Source organism: Drosophila mojavensis, unplaced genomic scaffold, assembly GCF_018153725.1.
Source record: "Drosophila mojavensis isolate 15081-1352.22 unplaced genomic scaffold, ASM1815372v1 contig_292, whole genome shotgun sequence".
In the NCBI taxonomy this organism is placed as follows: domain Eukaryota; kingdom Metazoa; phylum Arthropoda; class Insecta; order Diptera; family Drosophilidae; genus Drosophila; species Drosophila mojavensis.
In genome coordinates this window covers 75,001-96,676 of record NW_025318839.1, presented here as the reverse complement: position 1 = coordinate 96,676, position 21,676 = coordinate 75,001, and the positions used below count along the sequence as shown (strand labels likewise).

At 32.4% G+C, this 21,676-nt stretch overlaps 1 pseudogene; it reads right to left on the bottom strand.

The window, feature by feature from the left end:
- Positions 1-16,682: 16,682 nt before the first annotated feature.
- The window catches only part of LOC122757108, a 5,401-nt pseudogene continuing 407 nt past the window's right edge, over positions 16,683-21,676 (bottom strand).

The following is a 21,676-nucleotide window of genomic DNA, read 5'->3' as shown; positions in this document are numbered from 1 at the left end:
CCGAGGTTCTCTCTATATATTATTATAAGTGGAACCTCAGTCACATATTTTATATTTATATAGGTGGAACCGAAATTCTCTCTATATATATAATATACAATCATTTAATTTCATTATTCTTTATTATATCATATTAATAACCTATGCTGGCAAGGCAACACTCCACATTCATATGAATTTTTCATTTTTAATTTTCTCTCATATGAACTTGCCTTGCGCAACACCACTCCCCTATATAGGTTTTTGGACACAACTTGTTTATATACGCCATTTTTCACATGGGGCACCACAGACCTTTGCATTTTCATGTATTATTTTAATGATACAATCACTTAATTTCATTATTCTTTATTTATAATTATATTACATTAATATTCTATGCCTTTCAGAACATCTTAGTTACATATTTTATATTTATATGCTGGAACCGAGGTTCTCTCTATATATTATAAGTGGAACCTCAGTCACATATTTTATATTTATATAGGTGGAACCGAGGTTCTCTCTATATATTATACGTGGAACCACAGTCACATATTTTATATTTATATGCTGGAACCGAGGTTCTCTCTATATATTATAAGTGGAACCTCAGTCACATATTTTATATTTATATAGGTGGAACCGAGGTTCTCTCTATATATTATACGTGGAACCACAGTCACATATTTTATATTTATATGCTGGAACCGAGGTTCTCTCTATATATTATTTATAAGTGGAACCTCAGTCACATATTTTATATTTATATAGGTGGAACCGAGGTTCTCTCTATATATTATAAGTGGAACCTCGGTCACATATTTTATATTTATATAGGTGGAACCGAGGTTCTCTCTATATATTATTATAAGTGGAACCTCAGTCACATATTTTATATTTAATTTATATAGGTGGAACCGAGGTTCTCTCTATATATTATTATAAGTGGAACCTCAGTCACATATTTTATATTTATATAGGTGGAACCGAAATTCTCTCTATATATATAATATACAATCATTTAATTTCATTATTCTTTATTATATCATATTAATAACCTATGCTGGCAAGGCAACACTCCACATTCATATGAATTTTTCATTTTTAATTTTCTCTCATATGAACTTGCCTTGCGCAACACCACTCCCCTATATAGGTTTCTGGACACAATCTCTTTATATACGCCATTTTTTCCAAAGGGAACCACTCACCCATATATTGTCATGTATTACATATAATACAATCACTTAACTTCATTATTCTTTATTATATTATATTAATAACCTATGCTGGCAAGGCAACACTCCACATTCATATGAATTTTTCATTTTTAATTTTCTCTCATATGAACTTGCCTTGCGCAACACCACTCCCCTATATAGGTTTCTGGACACAATCTCTTTATATACGCCATTTTTTCCAAAGGGAACCACTCACCCATATATTGTCATGTATTATTTTAATGATACAATCACTTAATTTCATTATTCTTTATTTATAATTATATTACATTAATATTCTATGCCTTTCAGAACATCTTAGTTACATATTTTATATTTATATGCTGGAACCGAGGTTCTCTCTATATATTATAAGTGGAACCTCAGTCACATATTTTATATTTATATAGGTGGAACCGAGGTTCTCTCTATATATTATACGTGGAACCACAGTCACATATTTTATATTTATATGCTGGAACCGAGGTTCTCTCTAATATTATTTATAAGTGGAACCTCAGTCACATATTTTATATTTATATAGGTGGAACCGAGGTTCTCTCTATATATTATAAGTGGAACCTCGGTCACATATTTTATATTTATATAGGTGGAACCGAGGTTCTCTCTATATATTATTATAAGTGGAACCTCAGTCACATATTTTATATTTAATTTATATAGGTGGAACCGAGGTTCTCTCTATATATTATTATAAGTGGAACCTCAGTCACATATTTTATATTTATATAGGTGGAACCGAAATTCTCTCTATATATATAATATACAATCATTTAATTTCATTATTCTTTATTATATCATATTAATAACCTATGCTGGCAAGGCAACACTCCACATTCATATGAATTTTTCATTTTTAATTTTCTCTCATATGAACTTGCCTTGCGCAACACCACTCCCCTATATAGGTTTTTGGACACAACTTGTTTATATACGCCATTTTTCACATGGGGCACCACAGACCTTTGCATTTTCATGTATTATTTTAATGATACAATCACTTAATTTCATTATTCTTTATTTATAATTATATTACATTAATATTCTATGCCTTTCAGAACATCTTAGTTACATATTTTATATTTATATGCTGGAACCGAGGTTCTCTCTATATATTATAAGTGGAACCTCAGTCACATATTTTATATTTATATAGGTGGAACCGAGGTTCTCTCTATATATTATACGTGGAACCACAGTCACATATTTTATATTTATATGCTGGAACCGAGGTTCTCTCTATATATTATTTATAAGTGGAACCTCAGTCACATATTTTATATTTATATAGGTGGAACCGAGGTTCTCTCTATATATTATAAGTGGAACCTCGGTCACATATTTTATATTTATATAGGTGGAACCGAGGTTCTCTCTATATATTATTATAAGTGGAACCTCAGTCACATATTTTATATTTAATTTATATAGGTGGAACCGAGGTTCTCTCTATATATTATTATAAGTGGAACCTCAGTCACATATTTTATATTTATATAGGTGGAACCGAAATTCTCTCTATATATATAATATACAATCATTTAATTTCATTATTCTTTATTATATCATATTAATAACCTATGCTGGCAAGGCAACACTCCACATTCATATGAATTTTTCATTTTTAATTTTCTCTCATATGAACTTGCCTTGCGCAACACCACTCCCCTATATAGGTTTCTGGACACAATCTCTTTATATACGCCATTTTTTCCAAAGGGAACCACTCACCCATATATTGTCATGTATTACATATAATACAATCACTTAACTTCATTATTCTTTATTATATTATATTAATAACCTATGCTGGCAAGGCAACACTCCACATTCATATGAATTTTTCATTTTTAATTTTCTCTCATATGAACTTGCCTTGCGCAACACCACTCCCCTATATAGGTTTTTGGACACAACTTGTTTATATACGCCATTTTTCACATGGGGCACCACAGACCTTTGCATTTTCATGTATTATTTTAATGATACAATCACTTAATTTCATTATTCTTTATTTATAATTATATTACATTAATATTCTATGCCTTTCAGAACATCTTAGTTACATATTTTATATTTATATGCTGGAACCGAGGTTCTCTCTATATATTATAAGTGGAACCTCAGTCACATATTTTATATTTATATAGGTGGAACCGAGGTTCTCTCTATATATTATACGTGGAACCACAGTCACATATTTTATATTTATATGCTGGAACCGAGGTTCTCTCTATATATTATTTATAAGTGGAACCTCAGTCACATATTTTATATTTATATAGGTGGAACCGAGGTTCTCTCTATATATTATAAGTGGAACCTCGGTCACATATTTTATATTTATATAGGTGGAACCGAGGTTCTCTCTATATATTATTATAAGTGGAACCTCAGTCACATATTTTATATTTAATTTATATAGGTGGAACCGAGGTTCTCTCTATATATATTATTATAAGTGGAACCTCAGTCACATATTTTATATTTATATAGGTGGAACCGAAATTCTCTCTATATATATAATATACAATCATTTAATTTCATTATTCTTTATTATATTATATTAATAACCTATGCTGGCAAGGCAACACTCCACATTCATATGAATTTTTCATTTTTAATTTTCTCTCATATGAACTTGCCTTGCGCAACACCACTCCCCTATATAGGTTTTTGGACACAACTTGTTTATATACGCCATTTTTCACATGGGGCACCACAGACCTTTGCATTTTCATGTATTATTTTAATGATACAATCACTTAATTTCATTATTCTTTATTTATAATTATATTACATTAATATTCTATGCCTTTCAGAACATCTTAGTTACATATTTTATATTTATATGCTGGAACCGAGGTTCTCTCTATATATTATAAGTGGAACCTCAGTCACATATTTTATATTTATATAGGTGGAACCGAAATTCTCTCTATATATATAATATACAATCATTTAATTTCATTATTCTTTATTATATCATATTAATAACCTATGCTGGCAAGGCAACACTCCACATTCATATGAATTTTTCATTTTTAATTTTCTCTCATATGAACTTGCCTTGCGCAACACCACTCCCCTATATAGGTTTCTGGACACAATCTCTTTATATACGCCATTTTTTCCAAAGGGAACCACTCACCCATATATTGTCATGTATTACATATAATACAATCACTTAACTTCATTATTCTTTATTATATTATATTAATAACCTATGCTGGCAAGGCAACACTCCACATTCATATGAATTTTTCATTTTTAATTTTCTCTCATATGAACTTGCCTTGCGCAACACCACTCCCCTATATAGGTTTTTGGACACAACTTGTTTATATACGCCATTTTTCACATGGGGCACCACAGACCTTTGCATTTTCATGTATTATTTTAATGATACAATCACTTAATTTCATTATTCTTTATTTATAATTATATTACATTAATATTCTATGCCTTTCAGAACATCTTAGTTACATATTTTATATTTATATGCTGGAACCGAGGTTCTCTCTATATATTATAAGTGGAACCTCAGTCACATATTTTATATTTATATAGGTGGAACCGAGGTTCTCTCTATATATTATACGTGGAACCACAGTCACATATTTTATATTTATATGCTGGAACCGAGGTTCTCTCTATATATTATTTATAAGTGGAACCTCAGTCACATATTTTATATTTATATAGGTGGAACCGAGGTTCTCTCTATATATTATAAGTGGAACCTCGGTCACATATTTTATATTTATATAGGTGGAACCGAGGTTCTCTCTATATATTATTATAAGTGGAACCTCAGTCACATATTTTATATTTAATTTATATAGGTGGAACCGAGGTTCTCTCTATATATTATTATAAGTGGAACCTCAGTCACATATTTTATATTTATATAGGTGGAACCGAAATTCTCTCTATATATATAATATACAATCATTTAATTTCATTATTCTTTATTATATCATATTAATAACCTATGCTGGCAAGGCAACACTCCACATTCATATGAATTTTTCATTTTTAATTTTCTCTCATATGAACTTGCCTTGCGCAACACCACTCCCCTATATAGGTTTCTGGACACAATCTCTTTATATACGCCATTTTTTCCAAAGGGAACCACTCACCCATATATTGTCATGTATTACATATAATACAATCACTTAACTTCATTATTCTTTATTATATTATATTAATAACCTATGCTGGCAAGGCAACACTCCACATTCATATGAATTTTTCATTTTTAATTTTCTCTCATATGAACTTGCCTTGCGCAACACCACTCCCCTATATAGGTTTCTGGACACAATCTCTTTATATACGCCATTTTTTCCAAAGGGAACCACTCACCCATATATTGTCATGTATTATTTTAATGATACAATCACTTAATTTCATTATTCTTTATTTATAATTATATTACATTAATATTCTATGCCTTTCAGAACATCTTAGTTACATATTTTATATTTATATGCTGGAACCGAGGTTCTCTCTATATATTATAAGTGGAACCTCAGTCACATATTTTATATTTATATAGGTGGAACCGAGGTTCTCTCTATATATTATACGTGGAACCACAGTCACATATTTTATATTTATATGCTGGAACCGAGGTTCTCTCTATATATTATTTATAAGTGGAACCTCAGTCACATATTTTATATTTATATAGGTGGAACCGAGGTTCTCTCTATATATTATAAGTGGAACCTCGGTCACATATTTTATATTTATATAGGTGGAACCGAGGTTCTCTCTATATATTATTATAAGTGGAACCTCAGTCACATATTTTATATTTAATTTATATAGGTGGAACCGAGGTTCTCTCTATATATTATTATAAGTGGAACCTCAGTCACATATTTTATATTTATATAGGTGGAACCGAAATTCTCTCTATATATATAATATACAATCATTTAATTTCATTATTCTTTATTATATCATATTAATAACCTATGCTGGCAAGGCAACACTCCACATTCATATGAATTTTTCATTTTTAATTTTCTCTCATATGAACTTGCCTTGCGCAACACCACTCCCCTATATAGGTTTTTGGACACAACTTGTTTATATACGCCATTTTTCACATGGGGCACCACAGACCTTTGCATTTTCATGTATTATTTTAATGATACAATCACTTAATTTCATTATTCTTTATTTATAATTATATTACATTAATATTCTATGCCTTTCAGAACATCTTAGTTACATATTTTATATTTATATGCTGGAACCGAGGTTCTCTCTATATATTATAAGTGGAACCTCAGTCACATATTTTATATTTATATAGGTGGAACCGAGGTTCTCTCTATATATTATACGTGGAACCACAGTCACATATTTTATATTTATATGCTGGAACCGAGGTTCTCTCTATATATTATTTTTTTTTTTTATATATTATTTATAAGTGGAACCTCAGTCACATATTTTATATTTATATAGGTGGAACCGAGGTTCTCTCTATATATTATAAGTGGAACCTCGGTCACATATTTTATATTTATATAGGTGGAACCGAGGTTCTCTCTATATATTATTATAAGTGGAACCTCAGTCACATATTTTTATATTTAATTTATATAGGTGGAACCGAGGTTCTCTCTATATATTATTATAAGTGGAACCTCAGTCACATATTTTATATTTATATAGGTGGAACCGAAATTCTCTCTATATATATAATATACAATCATTTAATTTCATTATTCTTTATTATATCATATTAATAACCTATGCTGGCAAGGCAACACTCCACATTCATATGAATTTTTCATTTTTTAATTTTCTCTCATATGAACTTGCCTTGCGCAACACCACTCCCCTATAGGTTTCTGGACACAATCTCTTTATATACGCCATTTTTTCCAAAGGGAACCACTCACCCATATATTGTCATGTATTACATATAATACAATCACTTAACTTCATTATTCTTTATTATATTATATTAATAACCTATGCTGGCAAGGCAACACTCCACATTCATATGAATTTTTCATTTTTAATTTTCTCTCATATGAACTTGCCTTGCGCAACACCACTCCCCTATATAGGTTTTTGGACACAACTTGTTTATATACGCCATTTTTCACATGGGGCACCACAGACCTTTGCATTTTCATGTATTATTTTAATGATACAATCACTTAATTTCATTATTCTTTATTTATAATTATATTACATTAATATTCTATGCCTTTCAGAACATCTTAGTTACATATTTTATATTTATATGCTGGAACCGAGGTTCTCTCTATATATTATAAGTTGGAACCTCAGTCACATATTTTATATTTATATAGGTGGAACCGAGGTTCTCTCTATATATTATACGTGGAACCACAGTCACATATTTTATATTTATATGCTGGAACCGAGGTTCTCTCTATATTATTTATAAGTGGAACCTCAGTCACATATTTTATATTTATATAGGTGGAACCGAGGTTCTCTCTATATATTATAAGTGGAACCTCGGTCACATATTTTATATTTATAATTCTCTATATATATTATAAGTGGAACCTCAGTCACATATTTTATATTTATATAGGTGGAACCGAGGTTCTCTCTATATATTATTATAAGTGGAACCTCAGTCACATATTTTATATTTAATTTATATAGGTGGAACCGAGGTTCTCTCTATATATTATTATAAGTGGAACCTCAGTCACATATTTTATATTTATAATAGGTGGAACCGAAATTCTCTCTATATATATAATATACAATCATTTAATTTTCATTATTCTTTATTATATCATATTAATAACCTATGCTGGCAAGGCAACACTCCACATTCATATGAATTTTCATTTTTAATTTTCTCTCATATGAACTTGCCTTGCGCAACACCACTCCCCTATATAGGTTTCTGGACACAATCTCTTTATATACGCCATTTTTTCCAAAGGGAACCACTCACCCATATATTGTCATGTATTACATATAATACAATCACTTAACTTCATTATTCTTTATTATATTATATTAATAACCTATGCTGGCAAGGCAACACTCCACATTCATATGAATTTTTCATTTTTAATTTTCTCTCATATGAACTTGCCTTGCGCAACACCACTCCCCTATATAGGTTTTTGGACACAACTTGTTTATATACGCCATTTTTTCACATGGGGCACCACAGACCTTTGCATTTTCATGTATTATTTTAATGATACAATCACTTAATTTCATTATTCTTTATTTATAATTATATTACATTAATATTCTATGCCTTTCAGAACATCTTAGTTACATATTTTATATTTATATGCTGGAACCGAGGTTCTCTCTATATATTATAAGTGGAACCTCAGTCACATATTTTATATTTATATAGGTGGAACCGAGGTTCTCTCTATATATTATACGTGGAACCACAGTCACATATTTTATATTTATATGCTGGAACCGAGGTTCTCTCTATATATTATTTATAAGTGGAACCTCAGTCACATATTTTATATTTATATAGGTGGAACCGAGGTTCTCTCTATATATTATAAGTGGAACCTCGGTCACATATTTTATATTTATATAGGTGGAACCGAGGTTCTCTCTATATATTATTATAAGTGGAACCTCAGTCACATATTTTATATTTAATTTATATAGGTGGAACCGAGGTTCTCTCTATATATTATTATAAGTGGAACCTCAGTCACATATTTTATATTTATATAGGTGGAACCGAAATTCTCTCTATATATATAATATACAATCATTTAATTTCATTATTCTTTATTATATCATATTAATAACCTATGCTGGCAAGGCAACACTCCACATTCATATGAATTTTTCATTTTTAATTTTCTCTCATATGAACTTGCCTTGCGCAACACCACTCCCCTATATAGGTTTCTGGACACAATCTCTTTATATACGCCATTTTTTCCAAAGGGAACCACTCACCCATATATTGTCATGTATTACATATAATACAATCACTTAACTTCATTATTCTTTATTATATTATATTAATAACCTATGCTGGCAAGGCAACACTCCACATTCATATGAATTTTTCATTTTTAATTTTCTCTCATATGAACTTGCCTTGCGCAACACCACTCCCCTATATAGGTTTTTGGACACAACTTGTTTATATACGCCATTTTTCACATGGGGCACCACAGACCTTTGCATTTTCATGTATTATTTTAATGATACAATCACTTAATTTCATTATTCTTTATTTATAATTATATTACATTAATATTCTATGCCTTTCAGAACATCTTAGTTACATATTTTATATTTATATGCTGGAACCGAGGTTCTCTCTATATATTATAAGTGGAACCTCAGTCACATATTTTATATTTATATAGGTGGAACCGAGGTTCTCTCTATATATTATACGTGGAACCACAGTCACATATTTTATATTTATATGCTGGAACCGAGGTTCTCTCTATATATTATTTATAAGTGGAACCTCAGTCACATATTTTATATTTATATAGGTGGAACCGAGGTTCTCTCTATATATTATAAGTGGAACCTCGGTCACATATTTTATATTTATATAGGTGGAACCGAGGTTCTCTCTATATATTATTATAAGTGGAACCTCAGTCACATATTTTATATTTAATTTATATAGGTGGAACCGAGGTTCTCTCTATATATTATTATAAGTGGAACCTCAGTCACATATTTTATATTTATATAGGTGGAACCGAAATTCTCTCTATATATATAATATACAATCATTTAATTTCATTATTCTTTATTATATCATATTAATAACCTATGCTGGCAAGGCAACACTCCACATTCATATGAATTTTTCATTTTTAATTTTCTCTCATATGAACTTGCCTTGCGCAACACCACTCCCCTATATAGGTTTCTGGACACAATCTCTTTATATACGCCATTTTTTCCAAAGGGAACCACTCACCCATATATTGTCATGTATTACATATAATACAATCACTTAACTTCATTATTCTTTATTATATTATATTAATAACCTATGCTGGCAAGGCAACACTCCACATTCATATGAATTTTTCATTTTTAATTTTCTCTCATATGAACTTGCCTTGCGCAACACCACTCCCCTATATAGGTTTTTGGACACAACTTGTTTATATACGCCATTTTTCACATGGGGCACCACAGACCTTTGCATTTTCATGTATTATTTTAATGATACAATCACTTAATTTCATTATTCTTTATTTATAATTATATTACATTAATATTCTATGCCTTTCAGAACATCTTAGTTACATATTTTATATTTATATGCTGGAACCGAGGTTCTCTCTATATATTATAAGTGGAACCTCAGTCACATATTTTATATTTATATAGGTGGAACCGAGGTTCTCTCTATATATTATACGTGGAACCACAGTCACATATTTTATATTTATATGCTGGAACCGAGGTTCTCTCTATATATTATTTATAAGTGGAACCTCAGTCACATATTTTATATTTATATAGGTGGAACCGAGGTTCTCTCTATATATTATAAGTGGAACCTCGGTCACATATTTTATATTTATATAGGTGGAACCGAGGTTCTCTCTATATATTATTATAAGTGGAACCTCAGTCACATATTTTATATTTAATTTATATAGGTGGAACCGAGGTTCTCTCTATATATTATTATAAGTGGAACCTCAGTCACATATTTTATATTTATATAGGTGGAACCGAAATTCTCTCTATATATATAATATACAATCATTTAATTTCATTATTCTTTATTATATCATATTAATAACCTATGCTGGCAAGGCAACACTCCACATTCATATGAATTTTTCATTTTTAATTTTCTCTCATATGAACTTGCCTTGCGCAACACCACTCCCCTATATAGGTTTCTGGACACAATCTCTTTATATACGCCATTTTTTCCAAAGGGAACCACTCACCCATATATTGTCATGTATTACATATAATACAATCACTTAACTTCATTATTCTTTATTATATTATATTAATAACCTATGCTGGCAAGGCAACACTCCACATTCATATGAATTTTTCATTTTTAATTTTCTCTCATATGAACTTGCCTTGCGCAACACCACTCCCCTATATAGGTTTTTGGACACAACTTGTTTATATACGCCATTTTTCACATGGGGCACCACAGACCTTTGCATTTTCATGTATTATTTTAATGATACAATCACTTAATTTCATTATTCTTTATTTATAATTATATTACATTAATATTCTATGCCTTTCAGAACATCTTAGTTACATATTTTATATTTATATGCTGGAACCGAGGTTCTCTCTATATATTATAAGTGGAACCTCAGTCACATATTTTATATTTATATAGGTGGAACCGAGGTTCTCTCTATATATTATACGTGGAACCACAGTCACATATTTTATATTTATATGCTGGAACCGAGGTTCTCTCTATATATTATTTATAAGTGGAACCTCAGTCACATATTTTATATTTATATAGGTGGAACCGAGGTTCTCTCTATATATTATAAGTGGAACCTCGGTCACATATTTTATATTTATATAGGTGGAACCGAGGTTCTCTCTATATATTATTATAAGTGGAACCTCAGTCACATATTTTATATTTAATTTATATAGGTGGAACCGAGGTTCTCTCTATATATTATTATAAGTGGAACCTCAGTCACATATTTTATATTTATATAGGTGGAACCGAAATTCTCTCTATATATATAATATACAATCATTTAATTTCATTATTCTTTATTATATCATATTAATAACCTATGCTGGCAAGGCAACACTCCACATTCATATGAATTTTTCATTTTTAATTTTCTCTCATATGAACTTGCCTTGCGCAACACCACTCCCCTATATAGGTTTCTGGACACAATCTCTTTATATACGCCATTTTTTCCAAAGGGAACCACTCACCCATATATTGTCATGTATTACATATAATACAATCACTTAACTTCATTATTCTTTATTATATTATATTAATAACCTATGCTGGCAAGGCAACACTCCACATTCATATGAATTTTTCATTTTTAATTTTCTCTCATATGAACTTGCCTTGCGCAACACCACTCCCCTATATAGGTTTTTGGACACAACTTGTTTATATACGCCATTTTTCACATGGGGCACCACAGACCTTTGCATTTTCATGTATTATTTTAATGATACAATCACTTAATTTCATTATTCTTTATTTATAATTATATTACATTAATATTCTATGCCTTTCAGAACATCTTAGTTACATATTTTATATTTATATGCTGGAACCGAGGTTCTCTCTATATATTATAAGTGGAACCTCAGTCACATATTTTATATTTATATAGGTGGAACCGAGGTTCTCTCTATATATTATACGTGGAACCACAGTCACATATTTTATATTTATATGCTGGAACCGAGGTTCTCTCTATATATTATTTATAAGTGGAACCTCAGTCACATATTTTATATTTATATAGGTGGAACCGAGGTTCTCTCTATATATTATAAGTGGAACCTCGGTCACATATTTTATATTTATATAGGTGGAACCGAGGTTCTCTCTATATATTATTATAAGTGGAACCTCAGTCACATATTTTATATTTAATTTATATAGGTGGAACCGAGGTTCTCTCTATATATTATTATAAGTGGAACCTCAGTCACATATTTTATATTTATATAGGTGGAACCGAAATTCTCTCTATATATATAATATACAATCATTTAATTTCATTATTCTTTATTATATCATATTAATAACCTATGCTGGCAAGGCAACACTCCACATTCATATGAATTTTTCATTTTTAATTTTCTCTCATATGAACTTGCCTTGCGCAACACCACTCCCCTATATAGGTTTCTGGACACAATCTCTTTATATACGCCATTTTTTCCAAAGGGAACCACTCACCCATATATTGTCATGTATTACATATAATACAATCACTTAACTTCATTATTCTTTATTATATTATATTAATAACCTATGCTGGCAAGGTAACACTCCACATTCATATGAATTTTTCATTTTTAATTTTCTCTCATATGAACTTGCCTTGCGCAACACCACTCCCCTATATAGGTTTTTGGACACAACTTGTTTATATACGCCATTTTTCACATGGGGCACCACAGACCTTTGCATTTTCATGTATTATTTTAATGATACAATCACTTAATTTCATTATTCTTTATTTATAATTATATTACATTAATATTCTATGCCTTTCAGAACATCTTAGTTACATATTTTATATTTATATGCTGGAACCGAGGTTCTCTCTATATATTATAAGTGGAACCTCAGTCACATATTTTATATTTATATAGGTGGAACCGAGGTTCTCTCTATATATTATACGTGGAACCACAGTCACATATTTTATATTTATATGCTGGAACCGAGGTTCTCTCTATATATTATTTATAAGTGGAACCTCAGTCACATATTTTATATTTATATAGGTGGAACCGAGGTTCTCTCTATATATTATAAGTGGAACCTCGGTCACATATTTTATATTTATATAGGTGGAACCGAGGTTCTCTCTATATATTATTATAAGTGGAACCTCAGTCACATATTTTATATTTAATTTATATAGGTGGAACCGAGGTTCTCTCTATATATTATTATAAGTGGAACCTCAGTCACATATTTTATATTTATATAGGTGGAACCGAAATTCTCTCTATATATATAATATACAATCATTTAATTTCATTATTCTTTATTATATCATATTAATAACCTATGCTGGCAAGGCAACACTCCACATTCATATGAATTTTTCATTTTTAATTTTCTCTCATATGAACTTGCCTTGCGCAACACCACTCCCCTATATAGGTTTCTGGACACAATCTCTTTATATACGCCATTTTTTCCAAAGGGAACCACTCACCCATATATTGTCATGTATTACATATAATACAATCACTTAACTTCATTATTCTTTATTATATTATATTAATAACCTATGCTGGCAAGGCAACACTCCACATTCATATGAATTTTTCATTTTTAATTTTCTCTCATATGAACTTGCCTTGCGCAACACCACTCCCCTATATAGGTTTTTGGACACAACTTGTTTATATACGCCATTTTTCACAAGGGGAACCACAGACCTTTGCATTTTCATGTATTATTTCAATAATGCAATCCATTTAACTTCATTATTCTTTATTATATTATTATAATAATCTATGCTGGCAAGCCAACACTCCACATTCATATGAATTTTTCATTTTTAAATTTCTCTCATATATGAACTTGCCTTGCGCAACACCACTTACCCTATATAGGTTTTTTGACACAACGACTTTATAAACGCCATTTTTCGCACTGGGCACCACCAATTTCTTTATTCTTTTTTTATGTAGACTGGCTGACTAAATTTATGTATTTATTTACTGCTATATTATATTATTGTATGATATAGTAAATTTGTTGACGACGCCTACTACTGTGTGTAGATCTCAAATGTGAGTGTTAACATTGGATGTGAAGTGAAATACAAAAGTAGTTTGATTAATTTTGTGTAAAAATTTGTTGACGTCGCCTACACTGTGTGTAGATGTCAAATGTGAGTGTTAACATTGGATGTGAAGTGAAATACAAAAGTAGTTTGATTAATTTTGTGTAAATTTGTCGACGACGCCTACACTATATGTTGTGTAGATCTCAAATGTGAGTGTACATATATTATAATAAGTAAGTTTTCTTCATCAATATCGAGTTCTCATACTTAATGTTTTCTGACTTGTAGATTTCTTCTATCAATTCCAAGTGTTCTCTCTCTTTACATATTATATGTAAAATGGAACCTTGATTCCACATTGTATTTCTCATATCTTATATGATATGACTTCTCTCTTATAATAAGTTCTCTTCATCAATATCGAGTTCTCATACTTAATGTTTTCTGACTTGTAAATTTCTTCCATCAATTCCAATCTCTCTCTTTATATATTACATTTAAAATGGAACCTTGATTCCATATTGTATTATTTTTCATATCTTATATGATATGACTTCTCTCCATCAATGTCAAGTACTTATATTATAATAAGTTTTCTTCATCAATATCGAGTTCTCATACTTAATGTTTTCTGACTTGTAGATTTCTTCTATCAATTCCAAGTGTTCTCTCTCTTTACATATTATATGTAAAATGGAACCTTGATTCCACATTGTATTTCTCATATCTTATATGATATGACTTCTCTCTTATAATAAGTTCTCTTCATCAATATCGAGTTCTCATACTTAATGTTTTCTGACTTGTAAATTTCTTCCATCAATTTTTTTTTTTTTTTTTTTTTTATTTAAAATGGAATCTTGATTCCATTTTGTATTATTTTTCATATCTTATATGATATGACTTCTCTCCATCAATGTCAAGTACTTATATTATAATAAGTTCTCTTCATCAATATCGAGTTCTCATACTTAATGTTTTCTGACTTGTAAATTTCTTCCATCAATTCCAATCTCTCTCTTTATATATTACATTTAAAATGGAACCTTGATTCCATATTGTATTATTTTTCATATCTTATATGATATGACTTCTCTCCTTCAATGTCAAGTACTTATATTATAATAAGTTCTCTTCATCAATATCGAGTTCTCATACTAAATGTTTTCTGACTTGTAAATTTCTTCCATCAATTCCAAATGTTCTCTCTCTTTACATATTATATGTAAAATGGAACCTTGATTCCAATATTGTATTATTTTTCATATCTTATATGATATGACTTCTCTCCATCAATGTCAAGTACTTATATTATAATAAGTTCTCTTCATCAATATCGAGTTCTCATACTTAATGTTTTCTGACTTGTAAATTTCTTCCATCAATTCCAAATGTTCTCTCTCTTTACATATTATATGTAAAATGGAACCTTGATTCCATATTGTATTATTTTTCATATCTTATATGATATGAGTTCTCTCCATCAATGTCAAGCACTTATATTATAATAAGTTCTCTTCATCAATATCGAGTTCTCATATTTAATGTTTTCTGACTTGTAAATTTCTTCCATCAATTCCAAATGTTCTCTCTCTTTACATATTATATGTAAAATGGAACCTTGATTCCATATTGTATTATTTTTCATATCTTATATGATATGAGTTCTCTCCATCAATGTCAAGTACTTATATTATAATAAGTTCTCTTCATCGATTTTGAGTTCTCATATATATATATATATATATATATATATCAATCAATTTCACGGTCTTATATATATATATAAATGAAGCCTTCCATTTCATTTATATTTTTTTATATCTTTATATCTTTGTATCTTTGTATATCATCTTTGTATCTTTCGTTCGTAAGCTCTGTTATTTGTTCTGCTTTATTCCGTATACACAATTATATGCATACATAATATTATGGATATTTTTCGAATCATATCAAGCAAAGGATAAGCTTCAGTGGATCGCAGTATGGCAGCTGCTCAACCACTTACAACACCTTGCCTGTTACAAAAGTCGTTTACAATTGATTCCAGGCTTTGTCATTGTATTAAATAATGTTTTAAAATATAACTAGCGCGGCATCAGGTGATCGAAGATCCTCCCAATTTACTATGTTATATATAACATTGGCATCACATCCATTGTCGTCTATAAAATGAATTATAAACTTTTAATGGTTTAGAAGCCATACAATGCAAATTGCCCCTTATTTATCATTGCAGTCCAGCACGGATACGACCTTAGAGGCGTTCAGGCATAATCCAACGGACGTAGCGTCATACCACTGTTCGCTCGAACAAGTATTGTGCCATTGGTCCGTACCTGCGGTTCCTCTCGTACTACGCAGGAATGCTGTCGCAACAACGTTTTGTCATTAGTAGGGTAAAACTAACCTGTCTCACGACGGTCTAAACCCAGCTCACGTTCCCTTGCATGGGTGAACAATCCAACGCTTGGTGAATTTTGCTTCACAATGATAGGAAGAGCCGACATCGAAGGATCAAAAAGCGACGTCGCTATGAACGCTTGGCCGCCACAAGCCAGTTATCCCTATGGTAACTTTTCTGACACCTCTTGTTAAAAACTCTTTAAACCAAAAGGATCGATAGGCCGAGCTTTTGCTGTCCCTGTGTGTACTGAACACCGAGATCAAGTCAGCATTTGCCCTTTTGCTCTATGTGTGGTTTCTGTCCGCACTGAGCTGGCCTTGGGACACCTCCGTTATTATTTGAGAGATGTACCGCCCCAGTCAAACTCCCTACCTGGCAATGTCCTTGAATTGGATCATACCTGAGTAATTGGAGTTATACCAAATTATTAAATCAAAAACACATTGCTGCATTTTCTCATTAAAGAATTTGTTTGCGATTATATAACAAACTCGTGATACTTTGATCAAGAAGCTTGCATCAAAACCCAATACCATAAGACATAATTAATATATCCGTATAATGGCTAGGAAATGATACACGTTCCACTTAATCAAGTAAGTAAGGAAACAATAAGAGTAGTGGTATTTCATTGGCGATATCAAACCGAAGCCTAATATCTCCCACTTATTCTACACCTCTTATGTCTCCTTACACTGCCAGATTAGAGTCAAGCTCAAAAGGGTCTTCTTTCCCCGCTAATTATTCCAAGCCCGTTCCCTTGGCTGTGGTTTCGCTAGATAGTAGATAGGGACAATTGCCATGATTTGTTTTACGTGGCGTGTACCCTATTGGGGGTTTACTACCACGTGTATCTTATTTCCTACGAAAGTAGGAAATATACAGCGAGTTTGGATAGCGCCAGACCATACGCCCCCCCAAAGTTCCATCCGAAGACTTCCCCTTGGGGGTTCCAAACGAATGTACATGGTTAGGATGTACATTCCACCTTGGTAAGATGCGAAGCACCTAGCCAACTTCCACTGCTTAACGGAAACAGCACCGTGTTGGGATCCGTATATAAAATACATATGACAACTGGATCCCAACCGTCAGTACTCAGGGCCACACTGAATATTGACACCACAGCCAGCACGAACTCCCACAAGGGGGCCAACCTCAATTGGACTGGTCTTGGAATACCAAGCCCACCCGTGCTACCGAATTTACCCATACACAATGTGAATCGCACGAATGCGGTCCACACCAGTATGGTGAGGGAGTTGGTGACCCCCATCCTTTGCTTTCCTAACCTGCAGGCTGCTGGACATAGCCGATTGGGATGTTTAGTCGACTTCTACGATACAAGCTATCCCGAGCTATAGTAGAATTCTTCGCCCGCTACTATACAGGCCCATGCACCACATTTTTCTTCTTCTTTGCAGCAGTACACTTTCTTCTGGCTGCTCCTTCCTTCTCCTTGCATAGCAAGGTGAAGAGGAGCAGCCAATCTTCTTCTGACACCTCGTTCTCCACCGGTTAAAATCTTTCTTGGCCGTTAACCCCGGCCCCGCTATTCACCATCTTTCGGCTGCTGCTTTTTCTTCTCCTCGAGTTCACTCATTTGGTTAAAATCTTTCCTGGCCGTTAACCCCAGCCCATTTACACCATCTTTCGACAACTTTTCTTCTCCTCGAGATCAGCTACATAAGCAACTTTCACTCATTGGTTAAAATCTTTCCTGGCCGTTAACCCCAGCCCATTTACACCATCTTTCGACATCTTTTCTTCTCCTCGAGATCAGCTACATAAGCAACTTTCACTCATTTGGTTAAGATCTATCCTGGCAGTAGATCCCAGCCAAATTTACACCATCTTTCGACATCTTTTCTTCTCCTCGAGATCAGCTACATAAGCAACTTTCACTCTTTGGTTAGGATCTGACCAGCCGCTAACCCCAGCTTTCATTTGGCAACACTTTACTCCTCCGAGTTCGGCTGATTCGGCTCGACATCAACTTTCACTCATTTGGTTAGGATCTTTACAGCCGCTAACCCCAGCTTTCTGACACCTCAAGATCAGCTGTATGAACAACTTTCTCTCACTTCACAATGACAACCGATCCCAATTTTTACACCGGGGACCTCAGTAGTATGGTTAGTCGCCTTTTACGACAAGCTACCATATGGCTGAGGGATTATTCTGCACCTAAGACCCGATCACCCCACGGGGGAGTAGATAGGGACAGTAGGAATCTCGTTAATCCATTCATGCGCGTCACTAATTAGATGACGAGGCATTTGGCTACCTTAAGAGAGTCATAGTTACTCCCGCCGTTGACCCGCGCTTACTTGAATTTCTTCACTTTGACATTCAGAGCACTGGGCAGAAATCACATTGTGTCAACACCCGCTAGGGCCATCACAATGCTTTGTTTTAATTAGACAGTCGGATTCCCCAAGTCCGTGCCAGTTCTGAATTGATTGTTAATTGATAATCGTTATAATTTAAAAGAACTAATCGGTTGCCCGGCTAGTATTCTTAAAAATTTTAGCAAGAAAGTTCCACAATTGGCTACGTAACTAAACTATCCGGGGAACAAGAAACTACCATAAAATGATAGATCTCTATTTACCCAGAACGAGCACATAAACCATGTTATTGTTTCCCAATCAAGCCCGACTATCTCAATCTTCAGAGCCAATCCTTATCCCGAAGTTACGGATCTAATTTGCCGACTTCCCTTACCTACATTATTCTATCGACTAGAGACTCTTCACCTTGGAGACCAGCTGCGGATATTGGTACGGCCTGTTGAGAAGTTTGCGTATCCCCACCATAAATTTTCAAGGTCCGAGGAGAAAATATCGACACAACAGTATATGTCATGCTCTTCTAGCCCATCTACCATATCTCTCTGCGAAAGACTTCCATGGTAGTACGGCTATAAAACAGAAAAGAAAACTCTTCCGATATCTCTCGACGGCTTCTTTATGGTCGTTCCTGTTGCCAGGATGAGCACGAGGCCCATATTTAATAACAAACGGATACTCAACAGGTTACGGAATTGGAACCGTATTCCCTTTCGTTCAAAATTATTCAAGTGTATAAAAATCGATAATTAGGCACATTTTTGTTTATTTATTTTGATTTTTCTTTACTTGAAAATTTTCGGCTTTCGCCTTGAACTTAGGACCGACTAACTCGTGATCAACCACTGTTCACACGAAACCCTTCTCCACTTCAGTCCTCCAAGGTCTCATTCGATTATTTGCTACTACCACCAAGATCTGTACCAATAGCGGCTCCATGCAGGCTTACGCCAAACACTTCTATGCACACTATTGTACCTTCCTACTCACTAAAGTTTCAAAATTTATATTACAAGTAATATAAATCATCTACTTTAGCGGTAATGTATAGGTATACAACTTAAGCGCCATCCATTTTAAGGGCTAGTTGCTTCGGCAGGTGAGTTGTTACACACTCCTTAGCGGATTTCGACTTCCATGATCACCGTCCTGCTGTTTTAAGCAACCAACGCCTTTCATGGTTTCTGTATGAGTTGTTAATTTGGGCACCGTAACATTACGTTTGGTTCATCCCACAGCGCCAGTTCTGCTTACCAAAAGTGGCCCACTGGGCACATTATATCATAACCTTAAACTTCATATCAAGAAAGTTAAGGTTCTTACCCATTTAAAGTTTGAGAATAGGTTAAGATCGTTTCGACCCTAAGGCCTCTAATCATTCGCTTTACCAGATAAGATTATTTTATATAATATTTAAATGCACCAGCTATCCTGAGGGAAACTTCGGAAGGAACCAGCTACTAGATGGTTCGATTGGTCTTTCGCCCCTATACTCAATTCTGACAATCGATTTGCACGTCAGAACTGTTTCGGTCTTCCATCAGGGTTTCCCCTGACTTCAACCTGATCAAGTATAGTTCACCATCTTTCGGGTCACAGCATATATGCTCAAGGTACGTTCTAGTTAGAGGTATAAATAATATAAATACCATTATACATAACTATATAGAACGCCCCGGGATTGTGTTAATCAACTATAAATAGTTAAAAAACTAATCCCATTAATAGTCAAGTTAATTACGCTATTAGGTTTATATCCCAATAACTTGCACATATGTTAGACTCCTTGGTCCGTGTTTCAAGACGGGTCCCGAAGGTATCCTGAATCTTACGCATTGTTAATCATACAAGTGCATATAATAAACACAAAAATCAATGATAATCATGCCATTATATAATTCCGAAAAATTAACGCACTGTATTTATATAAATCTATCAGCACTTTATCAAATTTACAGCTTTTATTTCATGTTAAAACGCAAGCATTTTAATTGAAATAAACTATATGCCATAATTTTATGATAAATTAATATGCTAATAGATTACAATGTCCTTATATGGAAAAAATGCACACTATTATTATAATATTGTTTAAATATTACAATTCTAATGATGAATTTTCCATAACGGATATTCAGGTTCATCGGGCTTAACCTCTAAGCAGTTTCACGTACTATT